This window comes from Vulpes vulpes, chromosome 14, assembly GCF_048418805.1.
Source record: "Vulpes vulpes isolate BD-2025 chromosome 14, VulVul3, whole genome shotgun sequence".
Taxonomy (NCBI): Eukaryota; Metazoa; Chordata; class Mammalia; order Carnivora; family Canidae; genus Vulpes; species Vulpes vulpes.
Genome location: NC_132793.1, coordinates 54,072,548 through 54,080,955, shown reverse-complemented (window position 1 = coordinate 54,080,955; position 8,408 = coordinate 54,072,548). Strand labels below are relative to the sequence as shown.

Below are 8,408 nucleotides of genomic sequence, written 5' to 3'. Positions count from 1 at the left end.
TCAAGCATTAATATTTGATTTAGCTTCCGATCTCATGTGCAGTACTTCTAGTCTCCTTTTAGTAAATGTTTAGCTATCACTGCCTACTTTCACATGTAGAGTATAGCAAGTCCATGTTTTCACCATGTTTGAATTTCTCTATCTTTCCATATGAATATTGTTTTTGAAACTAGATATCTATTTTGCATTTCTTATAAATTAGCATCCTGTCTCTTTATTTTTTTTTTAATTTTTATTTTTTTATTTATGTATGATAGTCACAGAGAGAGAGAGAGAGAGAGAGGCAGAGACACAGGCAGAGGGAGAAGCAGGCTCCATGCACCGGGAGCCGGATGTGGGATTCGATCCCGGGTCTCCAGGATCGCGCCCTGGGCCAAAGGCAGGCGCCAAACCGCTGCGCCACCCAGGGATCCCCGCATCCTGTCTCTTTATATACACACTCATGCCAATTTATCTAAATTTATCTTAATAAAAGTGCTTCATACTATATGTTATGCAATCTGGATGGGAAGTACTTCAGCATGAAAATAAATGTTTAGAAAACTTGCTGTCCCCAAACCCTTGCTCAGTGTGGAATATAAAGAAACTTATTATATCTAATAATACTCAGAACTGAAAATTTGTTTAGAATCTAGAGTTTATAAGGTTAAAGTTTCGTCGCATAAAATAAATGGTTGGCTGTTTGAGCTAATAAAATTTTCTTACTTGTCTTCAGTGTTTAATCAATGTGGGGGAAGCTTATTTGGAAAATGTCCTCCCAGAAGGATTATAATAGACCAGGACAGGAGTTAGAGGCGTGTGATTTTGTAAAACAGAGAGCAGCAATATTTCAAAGATTATGAAAGCCAGCATTTGTCTAACACACAACTGAGAAACCTCGCAATGATGATCATGGTGTGGGTCATTAGAAAAATGCCTGACCTTTAGCTTCTGATCAAATACAACAGAGACAAGGTGAGGGAGGACTGCCCCAAGAGAATGACTGGACGTGCTACATATTTCCTGTTTTTATTCAATAATTGAAATATACTTATTCAAAAATATTTATAGGGTAGCTACTTGATGTTAGATACGGTTTTAGATAATGGTGACAGAAAAAAAAAAAAAAAGTTCATTCCTCTACTGTGGTGCCTCTATGTTATTTTAAAAGATAAGTGATACTCGCCTTTGCGCGGGTTGCGGCTGCGGAGCGCGGCGGGTCCAGGTGCGCTGTGAGCGCTGGTCCTGGCCCAGGGGCCCCCGAACCCCGGGTTGGACCGAGTCCGCGCTGCGATGGACCCCGACAGTTATCGAGGCCCTGCAGCTCAATGAAGCACCCAAGTCTCTGAATTTCGTTTCAACACTGCTTCAGATTGCTATGTCGGAACAACTGGATTTACCTGTGACACAGGCAGGTGTTACCTATTTGAAAAATATGATAACACAGTATTGGCCTGATCGGGAAACAGCACCAGGGGATATATCCCCTTACACAGTTCCAGAAGAAGATCGACACTGTATTTGAGAAAATATAGTAGAAGCTATTATCCACTCTCCTGAGCTCATCAGGGTACAGCTTACTACATGCATTCACCATATCATCAAACATGATTATCCAAGCCTCTGCACTGCCATTGTGGACAAAATTGGCTTTTATCTTCAGTCTGATAACAGTGCTTGTTGGCTAGGAATTCTTCTTTGCCTTTATCAGCTTGTGAAAAATTATGAGTACAAGAAACCAGAGGAACGGAGTCCATTGGTAGCAGCCATGCAGCATTTCCTGCCAGTTCTAAAGGACCGTTTTATCCAGCTTCTTTCTGATCAATCTGATCAGTCTGTCCTCATTCAGAAACAGATCTTCAAGATCTTCTATGCTCTTGTTCAGGATACACTACCACTGGAGCTGATAAACCAACAGAACCTGACAGAATGGATAGAAATTTTAAAGACTGTTGTGAACAGAGATGTGCCTAATGAAACACTTCAGGTTGAAGAAGATGACAGACCAGAGTTACCATGGTGGAAATGTAAAAAGTGGGCTTTACATATCTTAGCAAGGCTTTTTGAAAGATATGGAAGCCCTGGCAATGTTTCCAAGGAGTACAATGAATTTGCTGAAGTATTTCTGAAGGCATTTGCTGTTGGTGTCCAGCAAGTTTTCTTGAAGGTATTATATCAGTACAAGGAGAAACAATATATGGCTCCTCGAGTTTTACAACAGACATTAAATTATATTAATCAAGGAGTTTCTCATGCCCTCACCTGGAAGAATCTGAAGCCTCATATACGAGGCATTATCCAAGATGTTATTTTTCCACTGATGTGCTATACAGATGCTGATGAAGAACTTTGGCAAGAAGATCCTTATGAATATATACGCATGAAGTTTGATGTGTTTGAAGATTTCATCTCTCCTACCACTGCTGCCCAGACACTTTTGTTTACAGCTTGTAGCAAAAGGAGAGAGGTACTGCAAAAGACAATGGGATTTTGCTACCAGATTCTTACAGAACCAAATGCTGATCCTCGGAAAAAAAGATGGAGCCCTGCATATGATTGGTTCTTTAGCTGAAATACTTTTGAAGAAAAAGATCTACAAAGATCAGATGGAATACATGTTGCAGAATCATGTATTCCCTCTCTTCAGCAGTGAACTCGGCTATATGAGAGCCAGGGCTTGCTGGGTCCTTCACTATTTTTGTGAAGTAAAGTTCAAAAGTGACCAGAACCTGCAAACGGCCTTAGAGCTGACACGACGATGTCTGATTGATGATAGAGAAATGCCTGTGAAAGTGGAAGCTGCCATTGCACTTCAAGTATTGATCAGCAATCAAGAAAAAGCTAAAGAATATATTACACCATTCATCAGACCTGTAATGCAGGCTCTTCTTCACATTATAAGAGAAACAGAAAATGATGATCTTACCAATGTAATTCAGAAAATGATCTGCGAGTATAGTGAAGAAGTTACTCCTATTGCAGTAGAAATGACACAGCATTTGGCTATGACATTTAATCAGGTAATCCAGACTGGACCAGATGAAGAAGGAAGTGATGACAAAGCAGTTACTGCTATGGGAATCCTGAATACCATTGACACACTACTTAGTGTAGTTGAAGATCATAAAGAGATAAGCCAGCAACTTGAAGGAATCTGCTTACAGGTCATTGGAACTGTTTTACAACATGTCTTAGAATTCTATGAAGAGATCTTCTCTTTAGCACATAGTTTGACATGTCAACAAGTGTCTCTGCAAATGTGGCAGTTGCTACCTCTGGTATTTGAGGTTTTTCAACAAGATGGATTTGATTACTTTTCAGATATGATGCCTCTGCTTCATAATTACGTAACAGTTGATACAGATACACTTCTGTCTGATACCAAGTATCTTGAAATGATATATAGTATGTGTAAGAAGGTTCTTACAAGAGCTGCAGGAGAAGATGCAGAGTGTCATGCAGCAAAATTGTTAGAAGTCATCATTCTACAATGCAAATGGCATGGCATTGACCAGTGCATTCCCTTATTTGTGGAAGCAGCTATAGAGAGACTGACAAGAGAGGTGAAGACCAGTGAACTTCGGACAATGTGCCTGCAAGTTGCCATTGCAGCTTTGTACTATAATCCACACCTACTTCTCAACACCTTAGAAAATCTTCACTTCCCTAATAATGTTGAACCAGTTACAAATCATTTTATTACACAATGGCTTAATGATGTTGATTGTTTCTTGGGACTTCACGACAGAAAGATGTGTGTTCTGGGCCTTTGTGCTCTTATTGATATGGAACAAATACCACAAGTTTTAAATCAAGTTTCTGGACAGATTTTGCCAGCTTTTATCCTTTTGTTTAATGGATTAAAAAGAGCATATGCCTGCCATGCAGAACACAAGAATGACAGCGATGATGATGATGAAGCTGAAGATGATGATGAAACTGAGGAACTGGGGAGTGATGAAGATGATATTGATGAAGATGGGCAAGAATATTTGGAGATTTTGGCTAAACAAGCAGGTGAGGATGGAGATGATGAAGATTGGGAAGAAGATGATGCTGAGGAGACTGCTCTAGAAGCCTATTCCACAATCATTGATGATGAAGATGACCCTGTTGATGAGTATCAGATATTTAAAGCTATATTTCAAACTATACAAAATCGTAATCCTGTGTGGTATCAGGCTTTGACTCATGGTCTTAATGAAGAACAAAGAAAACAGTTACAGGATATAGCAACTCTGGCTGATCAAAGAAGAGCAGCTCATGAATCCAAAATGATTGAGAAGCATGGAGGATACAAATTCAGTGCTCCGGTTGTGCCAAGTTCTTTCAATTTTGGAGGCCCGGCACCAGGGATGAATTGAGTTATCACTTTCTTTCCTGCTGTGTGATTGTAGTGAAGAGCTTGTGTTCCTCCTAGTAGCGGTTCCAGAACTGGTTCATGTTATCTACTCTAAACTAATTGATCAATAGATGGACAGAATAGATGATCAATAGATGGACAGAAAAACCCAGGCAGTGGGACCTGATCATGCAACTTGGCACTGAAAAAGAAACCAGAGGGATTTCGGGGGGGAGGGCGGTAATTTGGGGGTGGTATTTTCTTTATTTTTTGAAGAAAGTAAGATTCTGACTGAAAGTTCAAGTGACACTGTGGAAATCTGAAACGAGGGGATGTCATGAAGGCAGCTTTTCTTTTTCTGAGGAAAAAAGAGGCATGAGCTACAGGACTACTTAAAATGTCTCATTTACAGTATAAGCTCAAAGGTAAATGTAATTTTTACACCTATGAGTGTTTGTCCGATTTCTGTCTCTTCTTCACCATTGGGTATCTATTCTTTATATGTAAATAAAATAAGGTAATCAATAGCCTTATTCAATCTTCATCATTTTCATTCATCAAAGATTGTTCCTATGTAGATTATTGGACATTTATTGTAGCACTACATAACTGATTAAAAAAAAATCTGTAAATGAATTAGCACTTTCATATTGAAACAAGCCTGCTAGCCTATGTATAAAATAGCAAAATGTTTGCTGTTTATTAAAAGAAGGGATGTAATGGGGTGGGGGGCAGGGGTAATTTCAAGTTATTAATTTAAAAATGAACTAGCAATTTTGTACCTGGTGACTTTGTGGTGCACTCACTCACCTCTGATAGTGACTTGAATTCGGTATGTTAAAAGGGGTTAGTGATATATCATTGCTGCTAAAAAATGACAACTCCCTCTGTGTCCTGTTTTCTTAAAGCTCTCAGTGTACAAGTGGAGACTCGGATACAAGACCTTACTGTATCAAATAAGAAAGGTGATATTTGAAGCATGTAAATTGGATATAAAGTTCTACTCTTAAAGAGTTGATCAAAGAGTATGGCTAAACAACTATATATGCAATCTATTAAAAGAACTTAATTCGGCTATTATGTCTTGATTTGATTGCAGTTTTTTCCTAATTATAAAACTTTTTCTTCATTGGCCTGTTTTTATCCTGTACCTAGAAAGAGTGCAGAATGCACACTTAAAATTTAACACCTGCCCATATCCCCGTCTTCCTATCCCCTCTTGTTGATTGTGGTATCTGATTTTATTTTATTTTATTTTTTTTTTTGGTATCTGATTTTAAATAGCTAGGCTGAAGGCACACGGTTCCCTCCAAAAACCACTATTGATACCACTGCAAAAACAAGCCAGCAACAAAGACAATGTGGAGAGGTTGGCTTGGTTCCTTCTCTCCTAACTGCATGTTGAAAAATAAGCCTTTATTGATCTTAAACATCTGTCAGATGAGTCATACATTGGGTTATTTTTTTATATACATGTATACACACAATATTTCAAATTGAAAGCAACGTCTCAATGGATTCAAAGCTATTAAATGCTGTTGTCTATAACAGACTAGGAAATTTATAACTGTAAAAATGAAACAAATGCACATATTGATATTTAAAATGCATAATGAAGAAAACCCATTGGTGTTGTGTTTTTCTTGTATGCCAATAATTAAGCCACTACTGTCGGCACTGTTTGGGTTCTATTTTAACACTGAAGGAGTGAAAGTATTTCCTATATTTATGAATTTACTATGAAAATATTGTCAAAAAAACAAAAAACAAAAAAAATTGTCTGTCTAAAATGTGTGGGTGAAAACTGTTAATCAAGTGTGTTTCTACTTTTTTTCCCCCCAAGTTGGACACCATCTGTATACACTAGGTTGCTTAAGGGGATTTCACTATTATATAAAATCAATAAAATTAAAACGGAGTAGTTGTATATATGCAACATTGTGTACAGAGGGGATATATTGAATAGTATTAAACATTTTTGTCTTCCTTTACCTTTTATCCCTTAATATCTAGTCTACTTTTTTAAATTTCAGACTTCAGTACTCTTTGAATTGATAATTCCAATTTTCACATTGTTATTGGAAAACCATATCTAATAAAGGTTTTAGTTATTCCCATGAACAGTAAAAAAAATAAAAATAAAAAAAATAAAAGATAAGTGATACTCAAGTAAACAAAGGTGCCAAGAAGACAACATAAAAGCAGTGAGTTTAAGACAGGCATGTTTTATGCAGTTTGTCAAGTGAGTAATTCTCTTAAGAGTTGATAATTTAGCTGACATCTGTAAAAAAGGAATGGCCTATTAGTGAATTCTTATGCAGAAAGATATTTTTGAGCATAACAAGTGAAAAATGCCGAGAACAAAAATTGTGATATTTACACTCAAAATGTGTTTTCATTATGCAAATATAAAACTATATTGTTGAATTTTAATTGTAATTAAGAAATATGGACTCATCTTTATACTAGTTCCTGAGATATATTTTTAGATGTGAGAATTCATAATTGTACCTGAGAAAAGTACACATTTATACATGGCTATCCTCTCCTAATATATAAATGTACATTAACCTATGTTTATTTCTGCTAATCTTGTGTCCTAAATGCTAAAAACATCTTATCTTAGCAAAAGATATGGATATTTTGATGCCATTATCATGTTTATAAATAATTTTTTATAGTGTAAGACCTATTAATACCTACCAATATTTCCTTGATCAAATGTATCATTTGTCTCATAAAGGTCTAAATTATTGGCAATTTTGGGGGAAAATACAAGCTAATCCATGAATGGATTAAGTAATCACACAGATACTTGATGTATGACCACATTTTTAAGAGTTAATAGCTTACTGAATTATTTCCTACCATACTCTAAAGACAGAGCTCACATATTGGAATCAAGTAACATCACTAATATGTCCAACACATAATAGTGAAAGACTTGTCTGAGATAAAATTGGGTCATTCTCAGAAAAAAAAAAAATACAGGAAAAGAGGAAAAGGAACTTAAGTTGTCAAGTTGGAAAGTATTAAAAATTAAGTGCTGTCAGGATGAACATATTCTAACTGTAAAGAAATTTAAACACAAAAGTATAAGTATGCAATATGCCCTGATCACTGTCCTTTTCATAATTGTTATTACTTTTCTAAACATTTATGTCATATTTACTCTTTTAAAACTCAGGAGGAATACATAAATATATTTTCAGTTAATAGTATTCAGAGAACAAAGATGAAAATTGAAACCAAATACTATCATAAACCCTTGATCTTAAATCCTTAAGTTCAGTTTCTTTTAAAAAGTATGGAGAGAACCCAGATGTCCATTGATAAATGAATGGAAAAAGGAGATATGGTATATACAAGGGAGTATTACTCAGCCATCAATGAAATAAAATCCTACCACCTGCAATGATGTGGATGCAACTAGAGGGTATTATGCTAAGTGAAATAAGTCAATCAGAGAAAGACTCACTCATATGGAATTTAAGAAACAAAAGAAAGGATTGTAGGGGAAAGGAGAGAAAAATAAGTTGAAATCAGAGAGGGAGACAAACTGTAAGAGACTCTTGATTATAGGAGACACCGAGGGGAGGTGGGTGGGAAGATGGGATAATTGGGTAATGTACATTAAAGAGGGCACTCGATGTAATGAGCACTGGGTGTTATATGCAACTGATTAATCACTAAACTACCTCTGAAACTAAAAAAATAAAACTAAAAGTTCCCAAGTGATGCTGAAAAAAATAAAAGTAAATTGATAACCATTTGGATATGTCCCTTTTAAGCCTTCTGTTCAACCTGTTAGCAAATTTTGGATTCAGAGGATGGCTACATTCCTTGTCTTTTCCCTTTCTTCTAATACTTTATATTTCAGGATTCTCTTTCCCCTTGGATTTATATACTACTACTAACGTAGGTGTAAATTTTAGTTCATCTAGTCTGTGAAAAAATTTGAAGTTGAGAGAAACTAATCAGTGTTCGACTTCAGTTTGCACCTCTTAGAAAGTAGAAAAGAACCACACCAATATAAATATACACATACATATAAATGAAGTGTTAAATATTAACTTAATTAGGGAGC

The 8,408-nt window shown here is 36.1% G+C and overlaps 1 pseudogene; it reads left to right on the top strand.

The window, feature by feature from the left end:
* The first annotated feature begins 1,332 nt into the window (after positions 1-1,332).
* LOC112915452 (importin-7 pseudogene) lies at positions 1,333-4,479 on the top strand (annotated as a pseudogene).
* Positions 4,480-8,408: the final 3,929 nt, after the last annotated feature.